Source organism: Paroedura picta, chromosome 1 (assembly GCF_049243985.1).
Source record: "Paroedura picta isolate Pp20150507F chromosome 1, Ppicta_v3.0, whole genome shotgun sequence".
Classification (NCBI taxonomy): domain Eukaryota; kingdom Metazoa; phylum Chordata; class Lepidosauria; order Squamata; family Gekkonidae; genus Paroedura; species Paroedura picta.
The window spans coordinates 127,063,594-127,089,631 of NC_135369.1; positions in this window are offsets into that span (position 1 = coordinate 127,063,594).

A 26,038-nucleotide genomic window follows, 5' to 3' on the forward strand; every position below is an offset into this window, starting at 1 on the left:
AAGAAATAGGTGGGAGGGAAGGGAGGAGTATAGGAAGACATCAGTTCTCCTGGAGAAAACAGATGCTTTATAGAGGTACTGGCCCTCCTACCCCCCACACCCATATAACAATGTCTATAAAGGTCACAACTGTCCCCAAAAAACCCAACATCTTCAAAAGGCTGGGCCAGGAGGGCTGCAAGGGGTGGGGCTGCTGCCTTCCCTCCACATATACCAAAGGCTGGGCTAGGCAGAGAAGGTGGCAGGAAGACTTCCTACTTATTGCGTCTTCCTCAACATATCCCAAAGGCAAGGCTGCTTCAGGAAGACAATAGGGGATGGGCTGCCTCCTTTACACGCATCCACACTACCCAAAGGGGAGGCCAGGCAGGGATGGCTGGGGGGGTGCCTCCTTCCCATCCACCCCACATTGAGGTCACAAGCCTAAGCCAATCAACACTGAGACAAGAATTGAGACCATAAACATTAGCTAGTCAACACTGCGACAGGAAGTGAGAGCACACGCTTCAGCCAATCAAGACTGAGTCAGGAAGTGAGACAACAAGCCTAAGCCAATCAACACTGAGACAGAATGTGAGATCACAAGCTTCAACCAATCAAGACTGGGACAGGAAGTGAGACCACAAGCTTCAGCCAGTCAATACTGAGATCACAAATGCCAGGCCATGCAGGAATGGCCATGGGGGCTGCCTCCCCACCCCTCCTCCACATCTCCCAAATACCAAGTTTGGCAAGGAAGGCTGCAGTGGGTTGCCTCTTTCCCACCCCCACATCTCCCAAAGACCAGGCTCCTTGGGGAAGGCCATAGGGGTTGGGCTGCCTTCTTTCCCCCCACATCTCCCAAAGGCTGGGCCAGGCCAGGAAGGGAAGGTCATGGTGGTGGGTGGGAGGCCTCCTATGTATCCCACTACATCATTGAAGGGCCAAGCTAGATGGTGAAGGTACTGCTGCATCTTCTCAGAAGCTCTGAGGAGAGGGAAGGTTGAGGAAAGCAAATAGCTCTCTGATGGCCTGCTGCAGGTCCATGGGGAGATGTTGTGAGATTAGGTTCTCTTAGGAAAGGCTACTCAGAATAAAAGCCTTGCCAGGAACTCCTGGCTTTACCCAGGCCACAGCTGGATAAAAGTTTAGTCTATCCAGATGTTCAACAGGAAGAGAGCTCTGACCAGCAGGAGAGAATGGAGCTGCAGACAGACCATGGCTTAGATTTTAAAGTTGTTGCAGGAGCTCCTCATTCCTCTGCCAAGCTCCCTGTCTTGTCAGCCCATCTGGCTCATCTGAGCCAATTAAGCAATGCCAGCTAGTAGTGGAACAGAGCTCCAGTCTAAAAGGCACTGCAACATGTTAGCAAGACAGTTGCTGATTGCAGAAGACTGTGAATCATCACAATTTGAACTGATTGGCCCTCATTGGCAGAGTGCAATTTGAACAGATTGGCCCTCATGGAAGAGTTCTCTCTCCCTATTGGCAGCACACTCCCAAGGAAAGTCAATCAGGTATGTGGTTAGTTGACTGCATGCAACTTCAACTTTATAATGCTTAGTGATAGACACACAAAAACACATACAAATGTCATCAAAATTTTATTGAGTTTCCTGTGGAGTGTTCCTACTCAAAATATGTTGCTTCTCAGTTATAAATCAAGTAAATGGGGGGAAAACCTCAGTATTGCAAAAGTAAATATAATATCTTTCTATAAGCCACATAAACAAATCTCACATAGAGAAAGGTAGCATTAATACAAAATATGAGGCACTGCAAATTCACCATTTCAACAAAGCACTTTCTATCATATGTTAGAGTCATTCCTCTGGTTGCCTCAGAAAAATATTGCCTTGTTTAAACTTGAGAAAATTATTCAATCAATTAATATTTTGTCTAATACTGTTTTTTAAGCTGACAAGCCGCATGTCCTGCAGGGGTAACTCTCAGCACAGGCTTAGTCTAGGCTGGGCAGCCGGGTTTAAAGGAACCATCAAGCCACAAAACAGCTGATTGTGTGGGGAGAACTCTCCCTGCAGGTTTGGCTGGGGCTCAGCTGGGTGGCATGGTTTATACTGAGTCCATCAGCAGAGAACACCTAGCAGCTGATTCTGTGTGGACAGTTCTGATGGGCCTCTGATGGGCAGCCCACTTTAAAAGGATCACCCGGAAAAGCTTGCTGAGTAGCTGGCCCTGTGGGAGAGTTCTCCCCACAGGCTTCCCTGGGGCTCTGCTTGAGACCCAGTTTTAAATGAACTGTTCAACAGAGCCCACCAATAAACTGATCATGTGAGGAGAACTCTCCCACAGACTCAGCTGGGGAGAAGCTGACCTCAGGATCTGCATGTGGCATAGAGGTCTCTTCCCACTACATATAGATCCAGCTGGGAGTTCTCTGCTCCTGCAGTCCCAGATAAAGTGGCATGGAGCTCGGCTCTCTCTCCCAGGCTAACTGTTATAGCTGAATATCAGTTGTAGCTATATCAGCAGACTCTCATCTGCAATCAGCTTAAATTATACCTGAAAAATACCAACAAGAGTATTTTTTTAATCCGTATTAGGCAAATGCATGCTTCTAGTGAATGATGCTTGACACAGGTCTGAATCAGATAAGTTGGGCAAGGAGTAGAACCTCAGGATTCCAGTGTTACCTGATTCAGGTATTCCCAAGTATTGTTTGAACACCTGGACTATGATCTGGGTTGCCTCTTGCAGCACAAGTATAAATTGCTTTTGCCTGAGTATCAATTTTTAGGCTATTACTTGGCAGATGCTGACTGACGGTGGTTTTGGTGACTATTCTGGTAAGTTTGGTAACTTTCTGAATGGGAGCAGATTCAGCAGCACCATCAAGATAAGCTATCCAAAGGATTGGCAGGAGGCACTGTTTTGCCACAAGTGGATCAGATGATTATCAGGAAAAAAATGTTCACAGTCAGAGTAGTTCAGCAGTGGAATAGGCTGCCTAAGGAGGCGGTGAGCTCCCCCTCACTGGCAGTCTTCAAGCAAAGGTTGGATACACACTTTTCTTGGATACTTTAGGATGCTTTGGGCTGATCCTGCATTCAGCAGGGGGTTGGACTAGATGGCCTGTATGGCCCCTTCCAGCTCTATGATTATATGATTCTATGATCCACAATGCTTCATTTATTATAGGTACAGAAATGTAGAGTGCTAGTAAAGGGACATTTCATTAACTTCTGGGCAAGCAAAAGTATGGCTTTCTGTGAGATGAGGAAGCGGTTGGGCCAGTATCTCCTGGCCATTGTTTAATGATGTGGCCTGCAAGGAATGTTATGCAATTGGCTCCTTCTCTCTATCAAGTTTGAGTCATCTTGACTTCCTGCACCTGGGCAAGAACAACTGGTCTAGACAGAGGGAATGACATTTACTTGTAGAATTTTTAGGGACTTTTAAGATAAAGATTAATGTCTGTGCATCATTGATTTAGAATGATTTCCTGAAGAACAGAATCTGGATGGGAGTCTTGAATCCTGATCGAACGGAGAGTATGAGAAGCGATGTCAACAGTATAATATATAGGGCAGTTTTAGATGATGAAAGTTTGTGTATACACTACAGTTCCATTTAGTATGATATACTTCACCTCTATAGGGATGATGAGGTGCATCTTTCTACTGAGGGCTGTAACATCTATTTCCGTGATATATGCCTGTGCAATATTAGCAGGTGAGGCAATAAGCGTTAAGCTAGGCTAACCCCTTGTATGATTGGGCTATAGTGAGGTGATTATAATAGGCAGGGATGATTGGCAAGCAACCTGAGGTACTGGCAGTTCTGCAAGGCATGTCTAGAACGACACTTCACTAGCTGTCCAGCAGGACGTGACTGGGAAGGAGGGCATTTGGTGCCAAGCAACATATTTTCAATCCTGTTAGTGGCTTTGCAGCACATCAAGGGATGGAGATGAGGCTGGGCATCTTTTGGCACACTGGTTAGAGAAAATGATAAACAAAGTCAGCAGAAGATGCTGGCTGTATTTAGAGTCAGGATGGGTCTGGCCAACAAAGGCAGCCATGGCTGGCTAACACAACCCACCCATTTGTTTAAATAAACTAGTTAAATCCAAGACGTTTTCTCATTTATTTACTTGTGGCATGCCTGGGGCAAGTCCTTGAACCCCTAATGGAATTCCATTGAAATCAAAAGAGGTGTTTGGCACTTGCACCAACAAGTGGAAGTATACTAACCAGGGGTATGCATTCGGCTAATTCAACCTGAAAAAATACTGGAAAATACCGTATTAGTGTTTGGGGGATATTATATTTGAACTGGATATAGATTTTAATCTTTTTTTTTTGCCTATCCAAAAGGAACAAATTCGGGACCACCAGATATCTGAAGCTGAAGGGTGTTTAAAAGGGTTGCAGCCTCTTTAAACACATTTGGGTTGAACTTGTGGGTTGGAAATGGTGTTTAAAAAGATTGCAAGCCCTTTAAACACCTTCAGAGTTTACAGCTTGCAAGAGGCATTTAAATTATAGAGGGATTGTATTAAATGCCCTTCCTCACCTTCTAATGGAGAATGGGGACACTTCCTTGGAGAGGGAGCCCTGATCCAATCTTTTAAAAATATGGAGAGGGCTGAGGAAATTTTGTGTCTCTATCTCAAAAAATACCCCCCACCCTGACCATGAGATAGATTCTCCATTATACTTTATGGGAACCATTGACCCATTGACCCTTAATGGCACCCATAGGATATAGCGAAACCAGCAAAAAATGGCATTCCTAAGCATTTACTGAAGCTGAATAATGCTGTGTTGGGGGTTCAATATACCTGAACTGGAATATTACCAGGCCCATTCTGCACAAGGACCAATGTTGCCAACTGGTTTCACAAAGCAATAATGCTAATTTAAATAGTGGAATCTCGGCGTTCCACATACCTTCATTTGTAGTGGAATCCATAGAATCATAGAATCATAGAGTTGGAAGGGGCCATCTAGTCCAACCCCCTGCTCAACGCAGGATCAGCCCTAAGTAGCGTTTCATTCGTTCCCCACAGGTTTCCAGTCTCACAGGAATTGCTAGAAAGGAAGCGATTTTGTTCAATCAAATGAACAGCCAATGGGTGGTTGTTATCATGCTCCCGAAAAGCCCCTTTCCCTTTAAGCACAGTTTAAAAAAAAACCCATACACGTTTCAACGAATATGCCTTGATTCCTCGCAACGTAGTAGAGACCCATCTAGCTGGTGTGTGAGCTGGTGAGTCATTATTACCATACTCCCCTGAGTGGAAAAAAATCCCGCCCCCAGCACAGGCGGGATTTTTGGCTGAAATTAAAGGGAACTTGCAAACAGGGGGCTGTGTTGTGCTTGGGGACTTAGGGGAGCTTTAAAGCACTTCTGTGGAGGGACTGTAGCCGGAGAAGCCTTGCTAGGTGAATGAAGCCTCGCTGGTTCGTTGCTTTCCCTGCTCACTCTGAGGAAAAAAAATGGCAATCGCTTCACTGGAAGTTCAGAAGAGAGAGCCAGGGGGAGGGACTTTTTTGCAACCACTGCATTGAGAATGCACAGGTCTTTTTTGCAAGTGTTGCAGGTTGTTGGCAGGAGTGTAGCGATTTTCTGAGGGTGAATCCACTTTTCTGGATTCCCCAGAAATTGCTGCAATGAAGCGATTTTCGTGCTAGTGTTGCAGGAGTGTTGCAGATTGCTCACGTCATGCAGAACGTAGTTTTAGTGGCAAAAACAAAATGCAAGACTAGTGCTATATTAAGGTTGTGCGGAATGGACCCCAGTTTCCCCCCCCCCCCAATACTGACGCCTCTTGTGGCGCAGAGTGGTAAGGCAGCAGTCATACAGTCTGAAAGCTCTGCCCATGAGGCTGGGAGTTGAATCCCAGCAGCCAGCTTAAGGTTGACTCGGCCTTCCATCCTTCCGAGGTCGGTAAAATGAGTACCCAGCTTGCTGGGGGGTAAAAGGGTAATGACTGAGGAAGGCACTGGCAAACCACTGTGGAGTCTGCCATGAAAATGCTAGAGGGCGTCACCCCAAGGGTCAGACATGACTCGGTGCTTTCACAGGGGATACCTTTACCTTTAATTCTGACGCAGCTCCACTTTACCATAAATATGTATGTTTCTAGCATATGATGGTACTAAACTGGCATACTTACACATTCACTGGTTTATCCACAAATGATGCCTGCGTAGCAATGAATTACATTGACCCCTGAATTCCCAAAGATAGGGCAGATTATAAATCCCATTTAAAAATGAATAAAATGCACTGTTTCTATTTTGAAAAGATTACAGGAGGAGTTCAGGTTTGCACCCTTAGTCACAAATCTCTCACACCACAACCTGGCTCTTTTTGATTCCTATTAAGCTACCTCTGAGCTTATAGTACTATAAAGCATACATGAAAACAGAAGATAACATATTTATGTTTAACTTACATTAGCTTCCACTTTTTTGCCATAAATAGATGTTCAAAATGACTATTTTCTTTACAACACCTGTAAGGCTTGCACAAATAAATTCACTGCTGTTCTTTTTGCTCACAGAACAGTATTTCATTCCTGCCACCTGCTAAGTTAACAATATAATGTTGACTGTATTAGTTTACACCTAACCACATAATCAGATAAACATTGTATTCTGAAATGCACTTAGCACACCAAACTACAGATTACTGCAATATGTCAAATCATTTCAGCGAACTTGAGTTAAGCACCAATACCCTGAAAATTAATTAACGCAAACAATTGTTGTGTTCGTTGATTCCCTTTGAGCTCCTTTATATTAGAGGCTCAAGATGGTGGCAGAACCTTCATCCCAAAGTTATGCATGTCTTTTGAAATGTCACACTAATTTAAAGTTGCATAATAATTGGATTAAATGACACCACAGATTTTAGCACACAACTTTTCATGTAGAGGTGAGCAAAAAAATCAGTATTTTTAGGAGCCAGATATAATGAAAGTGAAAAATATTGGTATTTCCAATATTCCTAAATCCTAATACTGTTATAGTATTTGAATGCAATGAATATTTGAGAATCTTGAATTATTCAACTCCATTATACCCTATGGAGTCCCTTTTAGTCAGAGATCCTCATAGAGTATCTGGGGCTTGTGGGCTTTTTAATGTAATTTCACCAAATTTGCAGCATGCCTGCTAGTGCCTTTCTTCAAAAAAAAAAATTCAAAAAGATTTGATCAGAGAGTACAATTCTATACCCCCCCCCCCGATTGCCCCCATTTAATTATTGATGTGGAACATCTACTGCACACTCCCTCCAACGAAAATTTATGGACACAACGTCCATAGTCCTGCCCCCAGGGACCATGCCAGTAGATGGACCACTGGGATACCAAGGTGGCAAACACAATATCCAAAATAGACTTCTGTAGAGTCTTGAATCATCGATTATTTCTTTATTCTTTATTGTACAAAGCAGTCCCACCGCGTTTCGCCCACTGGCTTTGTCAAGGGACATTAAATTTATTGTTTTTCGACAAACTTCAGATTAGTAGATATATGTCTCTTAAACAAAGTATAAGGTCGTTATAACAACAGCAACTCATAATGACTGCTTTGTACAATAAAGAATAAAGAAATAATAGAAGATTCAAGATTCTACAGAAGTCTATTTTGAATATTGTGTTTGCCACCTTGGTATTCCAGTGCCTCTCTATACTTGATTTGTATTTGATCATTCACTTGGTCCTACCCCTCTTAATTTATCATATTTGCAGTAGATGGACCACAGCAGTAGTGCCAGAGTATCTGCTACGCCTCCAAGGCTGCTCCTGCCTTCCGGAGAGCAGGGGCATCCTCAAGAGACTGGTCGGGGCGTTCCTAGAACAGTGACACACAGTGCTATATTGTGTTGGGCTGGCCCTGCCCCAGCCCGCAGACATACCAGCTGGTAAGGAGGCAGTGGGGGAAGGGGGGAGGGAGCAAGGATTCTCACCTCTTATGTGGATATTCCACATAAAGGGCAAGAATCCTTGTCAGTTGATTTTTTCTAATGGAGGGGGGAAGGTGTTTAAAGGGATCACGGTATCTTTAAATGCCTATAACTTTTGCTTGAGGCATTTAAAGACTTCACAGTCCAAACTGAAAGTCCATTCAGAAGGCATTTAAAGAGACTGTAATCTCTTTAAACACCTTTTAACTTTGGCGATTCAGCAGTAAGCTAAAATCCAGCCTGATCTATATCTGGTTTAAAGAAAATGCCATAAATATTGATTGTGTTTTACATAGTTTTGGCCTGAATTAGCTGAATGCACCCCCACAATTGCATGGGATTGGAAGACTTCACTTATGTAATAACACTAGTAATTTAGCATTTTTGTAAAACATGAATACAAGTTACAGTTGATGAACGATAGGGTTGTGAGTGTCCTGCATAGTGCAGGGGGTTGGACTAGATGACCCAGGAGGTCCCTTCCAACTCTTGTTGCTCACCTGCCAATCAATGACTTGTTATCTAGAAATCTGGGATACCTTATCCAAAATTGTGAGAAATATGAAGAGATATATCCTAATAAGAGAGAGTGTCACACCCCCACTGCTGCTTCCCAGCTCCCCGGGGTTGCTGGAGCAACCAGGGTCAACAGCCCAGCCAGATCTGAGTGAGGAGATGGACCCAGGGGAGGGATGTTCCTGGCAGCTGGCAGATAACAGACCTCAACAGGAGTCTAACTCAGACTCAGATTCAGAGGAAGTGGCTGTACGTCTCAGACGAAGACAAAGGGTGGGGCTGACAGAACGCAGAAGGAGCCAGAGATTGCAGGCGAGCTGTCAGAAGCGATGGGGTTCAGCTGGACTCACGCCGGGAGAGGAGGGCTGAGTCATCATACAGGTGCAGCTCATTAGATGGGCTGCATTTAGGGAGACAAAAACAGCTAGCCAGCGTGGAAGCAATTTATGCGACTACCCCCTGGACCGGCTCAGCTATCGTGACCTGCTGCTTAATCCTTGACCCCCTGGCTCCGGACCTGACGATGGCTTTTGGTAAAGTGCTTTGGCTTGGTTGACTCTCGGATTTTCTGGACTCAGACCTTTGGACTCTTTGACTACTCTTTGCCTGGCTCTACGTTGTTCTTATTAACTCCCGGTGACTTGGACTGAACTTTATCTCCATCTGGGCTGGCCGCCCAGGCCTCACCGAGGCAGCTGCTACTGGGTGTGGCCAGCTAGGGCAGCATAGATAGATTGTTGTTGTTAGGTGCGAAGTTGTGTCCAACCATCACAACCTCATGGACAATGATCCTCCAGGCCTTAATGTCCCCTACCATTCCCCAGAGTCCATTTAGGTTCACACTGACTGCTTCAGTGACCCCATCCAGCCACCTCATTCTCTGTCGTCCCTTTCTTCTTTTGCCCTCAATCACTCCCAGCATTAGGCTCTTCTCCAGGGAGTCCTTCCTTCTCATGAGGTGGCCAAAGTATTTGAATTTCATCTTCAGGATCTGGCTTTCTAAGGAGCAGCCAGGGCTGATCTCCTCTAGGACTGACAAGGGATTCACAAGAGTCTTCTCCAGCACCAGAATTAAAAAGCCTCAATTCTTTGACGCTCGGCCTTCCTTATGGTCCAACTTTCACAGCCGTACATTGCAACTGGGAATACCATAGCCTTGACTAGACACAATTTCGTTGGCAGGGTGATGACTCCACTTTTTAGGATGCTGTCTAGATTTGCCATAGCTTTCCTCTCCAGAAGGAAGCGTCTTCTGACTCTATTATTCTATTATTCTATGAGGTTTAGCTCTGAGGGGTTATTGGGAGGGGGGTTGTGCTAAGCTATCTACTGTTGGTTAGCAATGAAGTTGGGGATGGATTGACTTATGCAGTTGCCATTTTTTGCCTGCCTAACTTGGCCTATGTTGGCACTGGAAGAACACTAGACTGTGTTCCAGCTTGAACTATTTATATGTACAATGTATGCAGAGTTGAGCCACAGGTACTCCTGGCCTGCTCACTGCCAAAGAACATTCTTGATTAATGGCATCAGTTATCTCTTTACTTAGTTAATGATAACCAACTTAGTTACTTGACCTGCTGTTTATTATATTGCAAGGATACCACATTTTGTACTAACTGAAACTTCCATTGGTCTTCAAGGGCAGTTCCATATGGATCATATTATAGTAGTCAAGTATGATTAGGTTATGAACATCAACAAATATTGTAGGTTTGCAGTGACTTATAGCCATGTTTAAATAATCAATTGTTTAGCTTTGCAAATCATCCAGTCTTAAAACACTATGAATTCTGGAAATATATTGGCAGTATATCATGCACAATAAGCTGCCTGTTGGGTTGTTTATGGGAATAAATGAACAGAGTTAAATCACTGAATGCCTATATCACATCTGGGTCTCTCTATTAAAATGACAGGGAACACTTATGCTGCTATTTAACAAGTGTTGGCCTAAGGCTTCAGTCAAGTGCAAATAAAATTGACGTTGTAGGGCCAGCTCATTAGCCTTCAAGTGTCCTCAATGGATGTTAAAAATCACAGTGTTTCAGTGAATATCAAATATAAATTGATAACCCTTCAATGGCAAATTGATAATTCATTCAATACATTGGTTGACTTGCATTTTAGACGTGATTTATTAAATATGCAGGAGACACAGAAAGTAAAGTGTGTAGAGTTCCACATGGACTGTCATCTCCTTTAAAAAAAAAACTGCCCACAAATCCCTTTCCTGCACCACTAGCATTCAGCCCAAAAATATCCTACAGCAGAGTTCTCCAATGTTTTATGAAGAGCTACTTCTGAGTAATGAAAAATATCCTGAACTGCTCTAGCTGGCCAAGCATGTTAGCAGATCTTGACCTGTCATACTAATGTAACATGGGCTAGGAAGAACTCCCAAAATGATGATACTAATTAAGCATGACAGAGGAAAAGCCTATGAAATAAAACCTTTAAAATTAATAAATCCTACAGTAGATCTTTTTGTAGTTCTTTCCTGGTTTTTCAAGTGGATGCAGAAGTTACTGTTCAGCAGCCAGAGAGTTGCCAGGAGGTTGTGAGACACCAGCTGGAGATACCACTCCTAGAGGAAAGCCACAGTGAAATACTAATAATGTACAGACTAGTGCATGAATTAAACATAACACTGTGTGAAAAACGACTGTGAACTGGTATTTTGCAATTCATTTATTTACTAAGAAGCAAAGGCTTCTTTAAAAGTGGGCTAGAAGTGGGCTCCTGGCCGCCATCCCTCCTCAAGAAATCATGGAGGGAGGGAGAGAAGAGTGGAGAGGAGGACACTGTGGTGAAGTCTGCTTTAAAAGCAGCCCAGGAGCTGGAGGCAGGCAGGCTCACCCTCCCGCCACTAACACCACTACTACCATGTCCCATCAGTTGCTGTGGGGAGAGTGGGGTGGAGTGCGGCACATGGAAGGCACCCACAGGCATTCCATAAAGTAGGTCTAAATGGAATGTCCCCAACCCAGCTTCCTTGGTGCGGTGAATATGATGTTAGATGGTTGCAGAAACCCATGCATCTCTGCTTCCCCTGTCAACAAGGGTCACCATCAGGTGAGGGAATGGCTTGCAGGACTTGTCAGCCTGTGGGGAGGCTGGGCAGAGGGGCAAGCAGCAGGCCATGGTGGAGGCCACAGCTGGTTCCTGGTTGGGGGATGACTCTAACCAGAAGGTCTGCGGTGGATACTGATGGTGTGCCAGCTTCTCAGAGTGGCCCTTGAGGGGAAGAGCTGTCCCCCCGAGAACCAATGAGAGGGCCTGCACATTATCAGAAGTGGCCAGTCAGAGCCTCTACAGTGCTTACTGAGTGTGCCAGCATCTCTTAGTGACCCTCTTGAGGAAGGGTCCCCCACTGAGTACCAATCAGAGAACTGGCATGTCAGCACATTTTATTATACATGATAATTATACTTATTTTTCTGCCCCATCATCTGAGACTCAGGTGAGAATACATCATAATAAATATATAAATATAGATAATAATAAATATATAAAGATAGATATGCAGATAAAGTATAAAAACTCTAAATGTATGCAATTAAAATCTAAAAACACGTTGCAGTCAGTTGCCTAGATCGGACTTCATAACCATAATTCAAGTTTATGCACCAACTACATATGCTGATGAAAAAACATTGACAACTGTTATGCAAATATCCAGGAAGAAATTGATCACACACCTAAACAAGATTTACTGATAATCACAGGTAACTGAAATGCAAAGGTGGGAAGCAAAACAGAATCAAATACTGTTGGAAAATTTGGGCTATGAGCATAAAATGAAGCAGAAGAACAACTCAGAATTCTGTACAGGCAATTGTATACATGGACATTACAAAACACCCTATATAGAAATCAAATCTTTAAACAGCGCGCCACGGACTATATAATTCGTTAAGCCCCCTAGAGGTGGGCTTTGTCCGTGATGAGGAAGGGTCCGGGTTGGACCCTTCCTCACGACAGACAATCGGAGGGACCAATCGGCAGGCGCGAAGCGCCTGCCGATTGGTCCCTCCGATTCCCAGGCTGAGCAACTGCGAGCCGCGCGCAGCGCGGCTCGCAGTTGCTCCCGGTCTGACGCTGCGGGAGGTGCGAAGTGCCTCGCGCAGCGTCAGACCGCCGCCCGAGGCAACCCTCAGCAGTCGCGCAAAGCGCGGCTGCTGGGGATTCCCTCCTTGCCGGTTTGACGCTGCGGGAGGCGCGAAGCGCCTCGCGCAGCGTCAGACCGCCGCCCGAGGCAACCCCCCTTTCAAAACCCCTTTTTATAAAGGGGCTTTGAAACTAGTAGATTATATAATAGCAAGAAGATGAAGAAGCTCTATATTTTCTGCTAAAACAAGACCAGGACCCAATTGTAGTATAGATCATGAATCATCTATATCAAAAATTAGACTGAAGCTGAAGAAAAATGCCAAAACAGTCATGGTGCCAAAATATAATTGAAGGAGGTGGTGTTTCACCCTTTACTGAAGAAAAAAAATCTAGTGAGTGTCCGACTATCACAGCGTATACGGAACACATACCTGCTCTGGGACCCCCTGACTCTGGCCCCCTCCTTTGCTGTCACAGACACACACATGCAGACATAGACCCCTTCCCCCCTGCTCCCCCCTTGCCTCTCCCACTCACCTCTCCCTCCTTGTCCCTCCCCCTCCCCCCCCTCACAGACACACATCCAGACAACACATCCAGATAGACTCTCTCCCCCACTCTCCTCTTGCCTATCCTTCCTGGTCCTTCCCCACTCACTCACAGACTCACACACACACATACACACACACAAAGCACACACAGACAGACCCCTTCCCCCACCACTCCCCTGGGCCTCTCCCCCTTACAACTCCTACCTGGTACTTCCCACTCCCTCTCTCAGACAGACAGACACACACAGACTCCTTCCCCTGCCTCCCCTTCCTTACTTCTTGCAGTAGCTGGCAGCTGCAGGGCTACCTCAGGCCTCTTGCATGGCACAGCAACCAGTAAGGCTCAGAATGGCACTTGCTGCTTTGCCACTGCTGCCTGTGGTTCCCCTTTTCTAAGGCTGGTCCCACTCTTCTGTGGGTGGGGCCAGCCTGGGAAGACAGGTGATGCCTGGCAGAGCACCAAACTGGGTTCAGTGCTGGGCCTTGCTGCTCTGTGGCCACCAACTCACCTCTCATCTTCTGAGGCCGGTCCCAATTTACGGAGGGCAGGGCCGACCTTGGAAGTCTGGCAGTGCAGCGCCAGAGCAGTGAGACCTAACACTGAGGCCTGCTCGTCCCAGACCAGCCTCAAAAAAATGGTAGTGCAGCACCAAATAATGAGGCCCAGCAATGAGGCTTGTTTGTTGCTCTTGCACCACTGCTGCCACCGAGCATCTTCCAAGGCTGGTCCTGCTCTCTGGAAGATGGGACCAGCCTCAGAAGACTGATGGAAGTGGCGGTGCCAAAGTAATGAGCAGGCCTTAGTGCTAGGCCTTACTGCTCTTGTGCTGCCATTGCCGCAGGCAATCTACTGGTGTGCTACCTGAGGCGGAACAATGGATGTCATGTCCATTATCATTTCCATTACAGGGACCACATCAGTAGATGTGTTCCATATCAAAAATATTGCTTGATCTTCAGGACACAACAATTTACCACCCAGCCACACATCTTGAGTTTCTGAGCAAGGTGCTTTAAAAGTCTGCTGCAGATCAGCTTCTAGCATTCTTGGAGGAAACTTTGGTACTCGTCCCATACCAGTCTATCTTCCATCTATGATCTCCAGTGACGGCTGGATCAGGGTGGCTCAGATATCCTCATGAACTTAGATCTTTTGGATGCATTTGATGTGGTCAACCATGAGTGTTTCGCCTGCTGCCTTGCTGGGGCTGGGATATGTGGGACAGATCTTCAGTGGCTGCTTTTCTTTCTCCAGAACTCGACATAGAGGGTTGCTGTGCGGAAGGAAACATCTTTCTCCTTCTAACTCCCTTACGGAGTTCTGCAGGGGGTTGTCCTTTTCCCCATGCTTTTTCAAACATTTTCATTTTCCCTCATTTGTCACAGCTGGGGTGGAGCTTTGGGCTGGGTTGTCATCTATAGATGGATGACAAAAAGCCCTGAGTTTTGGTTCCTTTTTGCCTGTTCTTGTTTTTATGCTTACTGTTCATATTGTTATATATGTTTGAAATGAATTAATTCTATTGTTCCCTGAGACATCACAATGAGGCGTGGTATAGAAATCAAATGAATGAACGAACAAACGAACAAATAGCAAGTTGCACAGCTTCCACTGGAGAAGAAGGCTACTCTAGCTGCTGTGACTTGTCATCTGTACAGGTAGCTAATGGTGCAAAAATGTTTTGTTAAGTCTTGCAGGGGGAACATTTTCCACTCCTAATGAGGACATGAGCTACATGCTACTTTTGGCATAAACTTGGCCAGAGCTTTATTTCTTGCATACAGAGCATGGCATAGTATGGGGAAAGATCCTGCTCACTTGCGATCATCTTATGGTTAGGCTGCCAAACTATCAGCAGACTACTGCCCTACAAATCCCCGACATGCCTGACTTGATCCCCAGGCCTGCTGTGGCCTACTGCACTCTTAGGAAGTGACAGCTGAATGGGACCCCGTGAGGTGTTAGCCCCTGGTGGGTTCCCCTGCTGCCTGTAAATGTGCTTCAGCCACCAAAGCCCCCTCACCCCTTCCAATGACAGGGGGGTCACCCAGCTGTGCTTGCTGACAGCCTCTTAGGGAACCTCTTTCAAATGGGGATGTCGGCATGCAGGCTCCCCCCAAATGGTTCCACCCCGTGCTTCAAACCCGGAAGCTGTGACAATATTAATTTATAAATTTTCCAACAGAACTAACCTTTGAGAATAATACATCATAAACTAGTCAACAAGGGGGAGGTGCCTCATTGGTGAGGGAGGGAAGAGGCCCCCAAATATGTGCACGGCCCCTTTTAAAGGCATCTGACTTGGTCTACCTCCCTTGATGCCATGTCCAGCACTCCCCTGCACTTCCTGCTGCCCTGGAGGATGCTGGGACATGTAGTCCCAGCCTGCACTCCATGCCTGATACTTTCAGGTGTGGAGTTCCCCCGAAATGACATCAGTAGCCCAGGTAACTCCAGGTTGCTCTTTGTTAAAAATGGAGACTACATGCCCAATTTTTGTCTACCTACAGGATTTTTAACGCAGGAAAAATTCCATTGAGTCCAATGAGGTAAGTTTCACTGCTTTTTTTTAAAAGGAAATCCATATTGAAAGGGCACGTGAAAGAATTTCAGCACAAAAGTCCAAAATTATTTCTAAATGTATTCTTCATTTTTTTCATGAATAGGTAATTGGCATCTTAGTGTTTTTATGCACGCTTAATAGCTCCCCCCTCACATTTTGAGTAGAAAAGGTGACTATAATGAATAGTGCTGTCCCTAAGTGTGCTGTTTTAGCTGCTGAGTGGTTTTTAAATGACAGGATTTCTTTACGACTGCTTATTCATTCTAATGCCATTTTCCTTTCTCCTGCTCCAAAGCTTTAACAGACTAACCTTGTCAAATGCCTATAACATAAATCGGCCATCTCTTTATAATTAATTGAAGAATGTTTAACTACCTGCAACAGCTTTGTGAAGCATTTTTCGACTTTGGTTTTAGTCAGCATTGACTTGATGTGCCAAAATTAGCCTCCTTGAGAATTCCCAAGGAAGATGATGCTGGGTGGCTAAACAAAAACAACAATTTGTAAATTTGATTGGCACCTGTCAACTGCCTCTCAAGGAAAATTGCCAGCATAATGTGCCACCTGAAGAAATCCCTTTGGCTGATATTTTCTTCAGTTAGAACATGGTAAGAACTGAAACAACCTCTATTTTTCCTGTAGAATTGATTGGCAACTGTATTTTAAAAAATCAATCAATATGAGGTTTCACCACAAAAAAAAAAAAAGATTTGATGAACTCGGTTCAATCTGGTGTAAACCTAAACTATACATTAATTAAATATACATAGAGTAGCTGTGTAAGATGATGCTTCCCCTGCAATTCATATTAAAATACCTTAGTTGGTTAAAAAAATTATACCAGCAATCTAGTACACACGCACACACACAAATGCTATAAGGGTGGTGGGGGGGAAACCTCTACATAGATTTCTAGTTTTTCCAATTCTTAAATCACTGTTTCATATACAGTATAATTACCTTTATACGAATAGCCAGGGAAAGATCAAAATATTTTGATATTCAGAGATTCCTAATTGATGTAAAGATCACGAAATAAACACAGTTAATTCAAGAAAATAAAGATTTCAGATAGCTGCTGTTCAGCTACTTTTGAGATGAGATGGTGGTAATCTGTTATCTTAACAGAGACGGGATGAAATTGTATCTATTTGTGTAAGGATATATAATCAGCTCTTTATATCAAATCATTTATATCATGTTAATTTCTGTGACTTGTCTGAAAACACCCCCCCCTCGAGAAGCTAGTCTGCTTTCCAGTTATACAGATGTGACTTCCTTTTTTCTGTCTCATTGTTTATTTTGATTAGAAATGTCATTCACATTCCAACTAATGTTGTCTGCAATTAGCATTTCAATTGTAGCCAGTATCTCTAAGACAGAGAACCTTGGTCTGATTAAATCCAGCTAAGAAGGACTGATTTATGGGGGAAATTGCTCTAAATTGGCTACCAGAGAGCCACCCGGAGTTAAGACAAAGACCCTTTTTTCCTAAGAAAAAGCTACACAGAACACCCAGGCTTTCCTCGGGCTATTATGGGCAATGGGAGATTGAATCAAATTGCATGTTCACTTGATCGCTGACACTGAGGAAGCAGAAATCGGCAGCAGGTGCCTCAAGCTCCCCACCGCCACCATAGTCACTGATCAGAGGTAGAGCTTTGTAGTCTCAGTATTGTTCATGGAAAGCTGAGGAGGAAATGCATACCACAGGGTAATTTCTACTAATTTACATAGCAGTAAAGTTGGCTGGGTTGCCAAGGCAAATGGCATGTTCACGTGAACACTGACAAAGGCAGAATATTAGCAGTAGGCGCTCGAGCTCCCATTGGTAAATGATGGACTATGATAAAAAGAGGGGAGGAGATCAAGAATAGGCTGACATTTATGCATCAAAAGTACTATTTTCAGTGCCATAACACAAGAAAAGTCACTGTAAAGCTAGTTTCAATAGCCTCACTGATAAAATGCTGCTGAAACTGATGGGTTTCATGCTGTGAAAATGTTGCCAGGTTAAGAATTTAAAAATAAGATGTTACTTTTGGCAATCTTTTTGTGAGTTTTCCATGATGCATAATACACCCTGGATTCAATTCAAAATTATCTCCAGATACAAGTTCAGTATTTCTGTAGATGTGGAAAAAAGAAATGTTAGGAAAAATACAAAAAAATACAAAAAAATACAATACAATTTGACCTTGCTGGTCAAATTAAAAGCTTTTCATGTGACAGTGGATCCATTTTTGGTTTTGGCCATACGCGGGTTGGGACCCACATACCTGAGGGACCGCCTGTTGCCCTATGCCCCCGCAGGGCTCTACACTCTGCGGGGGAGAATCTCCTGGTCGTTCCCGACCCTAGAGAAGTGTGCCTGGCCTCGACCAGGGCCAGGGCCTTTTCGGTCCTGGCCCCTACCTGGTGGAATGAGCTCCCGGGTGAGCTGCCGGCCATGCGGGATTTACCAGCTTGCCGCAGGGCCTGCAGCTCACCCGGGAGCTCATTCCTGCTCTTTCACCAGGTTTTTGGTTGTGGCTGGGGCCAGCGAATGAGAGTCAGGGCCTTTTCGCACAGGGATCTTTGTTGCAAATTGTTTGCGGAATGAAAAATCGCCATTTAAAATAGTGGAATTCGTCGTTATGCATACCTGCCTTTGTAGTGGAATCAGTTGCGTTTTTTAGCGTTTCCCACAGGCTTCCGGTCTCGGCAGAAATCGCTAGAAAGGAAGCGCTATTGCCAAGCTCGTCCCGCCCCTGGCTGTCAAGCAGCCAATGGGCAGCCGTTAGCATGCTCCCAAACAGCCCCTTTCCCTTTAAGAAAGGTTTTTTTAAAAAAAAAACGACCCATAGCAATGAATCTAGGTAGATTCGTTGCTACGGAGAGACCCATCCAGCTGCCTAATGTGAGCTGTCGTTTGATTGTATGATCGTTTGCACGCTGCCTCGAGTGATAAAATAAAAATCCCCCCCCCCTTTCACGGGCTCGATTTTCGGCTGAATTTATTTGTAAAAAATAAAGGGACTTTATTTCAGCAAACGGGCTTTTCAATGGTTTGTGCTTAGTGACTAAAGGTGAAGGACTGAAGCCAGGGAAGCCTCTAAACAGAAAGAGGCTCGCCGGTGCGTTTATCCCCGCTCGCTCGGAGAAAAAAAAATGGCGATCGCTTCGCCGGAAGTTTGGAGGAGAGAGCCAGGGGGAGGGATTTTGAAGAACCAGCAACAATGGTAACGCACAGGTCTTTAGCGCTACTGTTGCAGATTGGTTGCAGGAGTGTATCGCTATCCGGAGGGTGAATCCACTTTTCTGGATTCCCCTGAAAGCGCCACAACGAAGCGCTTTTTGCTGATTGGTTTCAGGATTGTTGCAGATTGTCTACGACGTCGTGGGTTATGGCAAATTAGTAGCGTTTCCAAATAGCAACCATTGTGCTACTTTGAAGCCGTGCGAAATGGCCCTCAGTATTCCCCCCTGGGGCAAAGCAGGTTAGATCTCCTCCCCATCCTCCCTGGCGCTCTGATAGCAGGGGGTGGGAATAATGAGAGTTTTCCACCATGTTGGGATTGTTTTAAAGTCTTTTAATGGGTATTTTAATGGGGACAAGACTACTGTTATAAATAAATAAATATAATATTAAATAAATATAATAATAATAATAATAATTTTTGAGAAGTAAATTGGATCTAGCATCTTCATCAAATGTAGGCTTTTTCTTTCCTCTTTAGTCTGCTAACTTACAGATCAGTTTCTGGATACTCCACTGTAAGCTAGGAACTGCAAATTATGCAAAATCTGGTGTCCTGCCTGATAAATGTTTCGGGTGGTAGACATATATACCTCCAGTCTTGCAACCATTTTGCTGCTTGTCTACATTTTCCCAGACACTATTTAAGGTCCTGATTTTATGTTAGAGCCCAGGGCACTGTATACATCAAAGACTGCCTCTGCCAATATATACTTACTTTCTATCTGAAGTCGGATTTACTAATATGTATTTTACTGTAGGTTGTGATTTTGTGCTTTTTATTATTTATTTATTTAGATTTTGATACCGCCCTTCCATACGGCTCTAGGTAGTTTCCATAAAATGTCACAGGGTAATTACATAGAACATTGTAACAAATATAACAAGTATAATAATTGTAATGTAACATGTCAACCAGAACAACATTTTAACAGTAACAGTAAGTTTTGTGTAGGCCAGGTTGTTAGGTAATGGAAGCAGGTGTCTGGGGGTACCAGCAGGCGTTTTTGGGTCAGTCAGCCTCAAGCGAATGCCTGGTGGAAGAGCTCCCTTTTGAAGGCCCTGTGGAATTGTGGGAGTCGGGGCAGGGCCCTGATCTCCTCAGGAAGCTCATTCTACCAGGTGGGGGCCAGGACTTTGTTGAATTCTGTTTGCAATGTAAACCACCTAAAGCTAATTTGTGAGGAGGATATCCATAGTTAAATAGAGATGTATCCCTTATGTGGTCTCAAAAACAGGGCCAATAATCTTATCAGATCTTATTCTGTCTGCCTTCTGCCTCTACTTACCATTACATAGATTCAGCTATCTAGCCAGCTATCTAGCCTACATGGTTGCCTAGGATACAGACAGTTTAATACCTGCTTTTTAATTCTATACATTTCATGGCCACATTCTAAAAACAACAGAATAACTTACACATTAGGTGTAAGTAAGAAAGAGGCTCCGGTTTCTATGTTGCATTCTGGGCCTCTTTTGCACGATGGAAAACTCACTAAAAACATCCTTGTTTTTCTGCTCTCTGCACAGGAGAGTGAATTTACTCCACAAAACTGATTTTGCTCTGCATGGTCAACCATATCTTTTTGCTTACATCATGTTTTAAGCGTTGTTTCTGAAAGGGGGTAAACACTGATTTTTCCGGTGTCACGTGCTGAAAACGCTTCTTTTGTAATGCAGAGATGTTAGCGTGTTTTTGGTCTCCTCCCCTTTTCTGCTCACAGTCCTTCTACCAATAGGAGCTCTGCCTTTGTCAGTGATCACATGAACATGCCATTTGCCCTGGCAACCGAGCTGTATGTAAATTAGTAGAAATTACCTTGTGGTATTTATGGCAGTGACTACAAAGCTATACCTCTGATCAGTGATGGGGGGGCATAAGCCCCCCAAATGCAGATTCAAAGGGGGAGGCAAGCTAGGATTAAGAGAAGGCATAGAGCACAGCCACCATTTAAAAAGGTGTGTGGGGGGGAAGGCACCGGGCACAGCTGCAGAGCAAACAAACACAAAATTTAAAGGGACAAAGCCTGCTCCCTCCCTTGTGCTGGGTCAAGAATGCCCACTGAAAACTTTGGGAAACACAGTGGATCTGCAACAGCATTCAGCATCTCTCATTGTCCTAGCAAGGTGAGGGAGGGGGGGGGATTTGTTCTTGGTTTGCTGTATGCTTCCCAGTGCTTTGACACTAAGGTGGCCTCAAATTTCCTAAGACCTCCTGCCTGCTGCTGGAGGGGGAATTTGTGCTTTCACTTATCTTGAAAGGTGCCTTACTCATGAGGTGACTGTGTCTTGAATGACAAGAATGCTCATTGGAAACCATGGGAGATGCTGGAAGACCCGTTGGAAATAAAGGGCAGCAAGAATGCCAATTGACTTCATAGGCTCCATTGAAATGTATTATAGTAGGAAAACAGTTGCAAAGAAAGCATGGAATGGATTATCCATAACACTCAGATAAACTACTCTGGAATGGCAGGGCATAGAGTGGAATGACAGCCACTGGGAGAATCACACAGGGCAAGGGAAGGGTGGGAGCCGAAGATGGCAACATTGGGGGATGTACTAAAGCTAATGAGAAATCATGGAGATGCTGGAAGATCCATTGGGAGGGGCTAGGCAGATACAACAACACAGATTTTCTGTGATGTAGAACTGTTTGGGACATTGTATTTGAACATTAGGAAGTCTGAGCAACAATAAAGCTAGTGGTAGTGACAGCATTCCAGTTGAACTATTCAAAATCTTAAAGGACGATGCAGTAAAAGTGCTACACTCAGTATGCCAGCAAATTTGGAAAACTCAACAATGGCCACAGGATTGGAAAAGGTCAGTTTACATTCCAATCCCAAAGAAGGGCAATGCCAAAGAATGTTCAAACTACCGCACCATCGCACTAATTTCTCATGCTAGCAAAGTTATGCTCAAAATCCTACAAGCTAGGCTCCAGCAATATGTGGACCGAGAACTTTCAGAAGTACAGGCAGGATTTCGAAGAGGCAGAGGAACTAGAGATCAAATTGCCAACATACGCTGGATCATGGAGAAAGCTAGGGAGTACCAGAAGAACGTCTACTTCTGCTTCATTGACTATGCTAAAGCCTTTGATTGTGTGGAGCACAACAAATTGTGGCAAGTTCTTAAAGAGATGGGAATACCAGAGCATCTTATTTGTCTCTTGAGAAATTTATATGCAGGTCAAGAAGCAACAGTGAGAACTGAACATGGAATCACTGACTGGTTCAAAATTGAGAAAGGAGTTCGGCAAGGCTGTATACTGTCGCCTTGCCTATTTAACTTGTATGCAGAGCACATCATGAGAAATGCGGGATTAGAGGAGTCACAAATTGGGATCAAGATTGCAGGGAGAAATATCAACAACCTCAGATATGCAGATGATACCACTCTAATGGCAGAAAGTGAAGAGGAACTAAAGAGCCTGTTGATGCGGGTGAAGGAGGAGAGTGCCAAAGTTGGCTTGAAACTCAACATCAAGAAAACAAAGATCGTGGCATCCGGCCCTCTCAATTCCTGGCAAATAGAAGGGGAAGAAATGGAGATAGTGACAGATTTTATTTTCCTGGGCTCCAAGATCACTGCAGATGGGGACTGCAGCAAAGAAATTAAAAGACGCTTGCTCCTGGGGAGGAAAGCTATGGCAAATCTAGACAGCATCCTAAAAAGCAGAGACATCACCCTGCCAACAAAAGTGCGTTTAGTCAAGGCTATGGTCTTCCCAGTTGCAATGTATGGCTGCGAAAGTTGGACCATAAGGAAGGCCGAGCGTCAAAGAATTGAGGCTTTTGAACTCTGGTGCTGGAGAAGACTCTTGCGAGTCCCTTGGACTGCAAGGCGAACAAACCAGTCAGTCCTAGAGGAGATCAGCCCTGACTGCTCTTTAGAAGGCCAGATCCTGAAGATGAAACTCAAATATTTTGGCCACCTCATGAGAAGGAAGGACTCCCTGGAGAAGAGCCTAATGCTGGGAGAGATCGAGGGCAAAAGAAGAAGGGGACGACAGAGAATGAGGTGGATGGATGGAGTCACTGAAGCAGTAGGTGCAAACTTAAATGGACTCCGGGGAATGGTAGAGGACAGGAAGGCCTGGAGGATCATTGTCCATGGGGTCGCGATGGGTCGGACACGACTTCGCACATAACAACAACAATTTGAACATTTCCTGCAGAACATTTAAAAATACAACGGAGTAAATTTAAAACGTTGCAATTTAAAACAGTTTTTATTGGGGAATGCAGAATACGCCCTGTTTTGCAAAAGTCGTTATTTAAGCATGCTGTTCTTTGCTTTTCCTCCTGTTACCTGGAAGTAGCAGAATGTGGTTACTACACAGTCTCACATCCAGAGTGTATACACATAGAGTGTTTAAGTATTAGTAGTATATCATGTATCTTCAGATTGCATGTTCTCATGAATCAAATATGAGATGTATTATCAAGAACATTCAAAGTAATTGGCAACCACTGACTAATTATGGTTTCACATGGGAAAGTATGAGATTCAGAGTCACCTGAAGTCAGATTACACCTTTTGTATTTTAACACATTTAAATTGGTATCTCTAGTTTTACCAATCACATAATTCACTGTGATGACCTTCCCAAGCAACTACAATAGGACACATTTGTAAAACACATACATATTTATATAATACACTCTCATTCAGCTCTGGGCCATTTACAACATAGTCCAGGATACAATAAAAACATAATCCATATTAAAATTAATGTCAATAAAATTACATCAACAATATCAATCATTTAAACATTTAAAACCATTTAAAACACTTAAAACCATAAATTAACAGGTTGATGGGACCTTAATTGGCTCACTCTTGATGTACCCATGGGCATTTCTGGTGGAGGTTTCTGGAGGGCCCAGTTGATGTTATAGAATATTAGTGTGTTATGTTCAATGCATAGTACTTTAGAGCCAGTTTGATGTAGTGGTTAGGAGTGCGGACCTCTAATCTGGCATGCCAGGTTCGATTCTGCGCTCCCCCACATGCTGCCAGCTGGGTGACCTTGGGCTCACCATGGCACTGATAAAACTGTTCTGACCAGGCAGTGATATCAGGGCTATCTCAGCCTCACCCACCCCACAGGGTGTCTGTTGTGGGGAGAGGAATGGGAAGGGGACTGTAAGCCGCTTTGAGCCTCCCTCGGATAGGGAAAAGCGGCATATAAGAACCAACTCTTCTTATTCTTCTTCTTTATGGGAGTAATAGGAAGTAATAGGAAGGAATTACACTGGAGCAAGACTGGAAATAATCTTAGCTATCTGGAGAATGGAACTGAGTGAGAGTTTCTTCCCCAGAAACCCTTACTCAATTCCATTCTTTAGATAGCTAAGATTATTTCCAGTCTTGGAACATATCTGGGTGGGTGGAGTAGCAAAAATTAAATTGGGAAGTGTCAGATTGTGGGAGAAAATCAGTGGATAGATGACGTGTGAAGGATTTACCTTTTCCCGCCAGTTCTGCATCTTGACTGCATCGGCATTAGGTTAATTTTTATTCTTCTGCTCAGTGTCTTAAACCAAAGAATAAAGGGATAATATAATGCACAAAAATATTCCTCACCCCCATTCTTACTGTACCAAGGGTCAAAATATCAAGACATTTACAAAACTGGAAATATGAGTTATGATGGATTCCTAGTTTCCTGGCACATGTAAAATGGCAGTGCCCTGTATTGAGTGAGATTGTGGCTAAGAAGGTATGTAGTTCCACAAAGTCCTTTGTTAATATGCCTGTACTGTATGAAAGTGAACCAGACGTTGCTATTCATTCACCTGTGAAGCTATTTATTTCTAACGACAAATGTTTACAACTTTTGCTATTAAAAAGTCTTTTATGAATTTCTTTACATGCCAAAATATCAAAGGAAGTCTCTCACAATAGCTGGTAATTGTGAATATGCCTCCTTTATAGTATGTAGTAATGGAAGTGTTTCTGTTATGACCCAGGCAATTTGCAGCTGCAATTGTTATGACGCTATATTTGCATATTCATGCTGTGGAAATGGTTACTGTTTCAAAACATTTTCTCATTGTCTAGAGCTGAAACAATAGGTGCATGAGTAGAGTTAATGATTCTGAATACATCTGGGAATATAACCATGTCATATTCTCTGACTGTCTGTCAATGATGTGTCCTTGAAACATGGTGATTGCTGATATGTTTTCAGTGGAATGCTCACAAATAGTGTGAGCAGCCAATGCAATAGGAGAATTCAATTATCTGAGCTACTGGAATTCTGTTACAAACATGTTGTGGCTGGCAGTTAAAACTAGTATTTGCAGAAGTTTGAATTTCTTAGCTTTGTAGAAGCTAGTTCAAGGAGTTCTTCCCCATTTTACCAGCTATCACTAGAAATGAAAGTTGATTGTAACTTTGGAAGTTTTTGTTTCCTTCTAGAAAAAAAAAACATTGTTGGATAGCTGAATTGTGAAATCTTTGACTATAAGAAAGGAAATCCATGCAGTTGGTAGGGGATGGTCAGATTAATAGATATTTAAATATCCTGTTATTGTGAGTCAAGTTTATATAACTATAAACATCTAAAAAAAGGTTCTGTAGAAGAAATATATTTGTTCATGGTGCTGATTCAAATCATGTGAAAAGAAAAACCCTTGAATTAATAAGGCAGGAGTATAAGTAGCTGTGTTTATCTGTTCTTGCTGTAGTAAGAAAAGTAACACTTTTAATAGCAGGCAGTCATCTTTTTGATGTCAAAAGCAGGTGTGATTTGGTTGCTCCCACATAACTCCCACAAATATATTAAACACTGCCACCCATTTAACATGTGAATGATGGGCCTTCTAAAAGGGGCAGGAATCACTTGCATCTTTTGTATATACACAATCCCAGACACATGGTGAAATGTTTTGACATCTTTAATGTTTTCTGGAGTCACATGTGATTAGCTGCAGAGGGAGGCCCAAGATGATCAAAAGGGATTGCAGTCATCATCCAGTGAATCCTTCCTGCTGAACTGCACAAAGAGAAAAGAATGTTCCCACATTTTATAGTTCATTAACATTCTTTCTTGAAGAAGAGGCATACAAGGGTATGGTGATGTTTTTTTCCTCTCTCTACTAGGATAGTAGGTTTTTCCGGGT